This window comes from Microtus ochrogaster, unplaced genomic scaffold (assembly GCF_000317375.1).
Source record: "Microtus ochrogaster isolate Prairie Vole_2 unplaced genomic scaffold, MicOch1.0 UNK1, whole genome shotgun sequence".
Lineage (NCBI taxonomy): Eukaryota > Metazoa > Chordata > Mammalia > Rodentia > Cricetidae > Microtus > Microtus ochrogaster.
The window spans coordinates 27638890-27640070 of record NW_004949099.1 but is presented as its reverse complement, the minus strand read 5'-3'; the positions used below and the strand labels follow the sequence as shown (position 1 = coordinate 27640070).

General features: G+C 47.7%; 1 protein-coding gene across 1 annotated transcript in view; it reads right to left on the bottom strand.

The window, feature by feature from the left end:
• Window positions 1-1181, bottom strand: part of Irak2 (interleukin 1 receptor associated kinase 2) — a 56724-nt gene that overhangs the window by 2044 nt on the left and 53499 nt on the right. The window lies entirely within an intron of this gene.

The window sequence follows — 1181 nt, the reverse complement described above, 5'->3', positions numbered from 1 at the left end:
AACAGCTGTGTGTGTGTGTGTGTGTGTGTGTGTGTCACTGAATACACGAAGAGGTCAGAGAACAGCTGTGTGTGTGTGTGTGTGTGTGTGTGTGTGTGTGTGTGTGTGTGTGTCACTGAAAACTCGAGGAGGTCAGAGAACAGCTGTGTGTGTGTGTGTCACTGAATACACGAGGAGGTCAGAGAACAGCTGTGTGTGTGCGTGTGTGTGTGTGTGTGTGTCACTGACTACACGAGGAGGTCAGAGAACAGCTTTCTGGAGGGAGTCTGTCCTCTCCTTCCATTACTGGTTCCAGAGATGGAACTCAAGCTGACAGGCTTATACAGCAAGTTCTTTACCATGCCGAACACATGGGCAAGTACATGCAAGACAGGGTGTGTTTGTGGAGGTCAAAGGACAACTTTGCAGGCATCAATTTTCTCCTTCTGCCATGTGATGAACTGGGATCAAACCCAGGTTGTCAGGCTTTGAAGCAAGTGCTCTACCTGCTGGTCATCTCACCACCATTTGGAAGGTGAGGGCAGGAGGCTCAGGAGTTCAAGGTCATCCTCCACTATGTAGGAAAGTTCACATTATCCTGGCTACATGAAACATCGTCTCAAAATTTAAAAAACAAAAACTAAAAAGAACTCTAAGACTGGGGATATAGCTCAGTGGTAGGGTACTCATTTGCCTTTACTCATGAGGCCTTATATCCAGTCTCCAGTAACAAAAAAAATGTAAACATAAATACATTAAAATTAAAACCTGAGGAGATGACTTAGCAGTTAAGAGCCCATGCTGCTTGCTCTTCCAAAGGACTCGGGTTGATTCCCAGCACCCACATGGCATCTCACAACCATCTGGAACTCCAGTTCCAGGGTGTCTGACCTCCTCAGGTGATGTCCATATGTACTGCACAGACACACATAGAGACAGAATACCATACACATAATATTTTAAATTTTAAAACCAATAAATATCATGCTCTCTGGATCCTGGAGGAAGAACTAGTGAGCCAGAGGCCAAAGCGGATCAAGAATGGGGGATGCCACGCGGTGGTCCCAGCGGATCATGAATGAGGGAGGCCACACAGTGGTCCCAGCGGATCAAGAATGAGGGAGGCCAAGCAGTGGTCCCAGTGCATCAAGAATGAGGGAGGCAGCTGGGCGGTGGTGGCGCACGCCTTTAATCCCAGCACT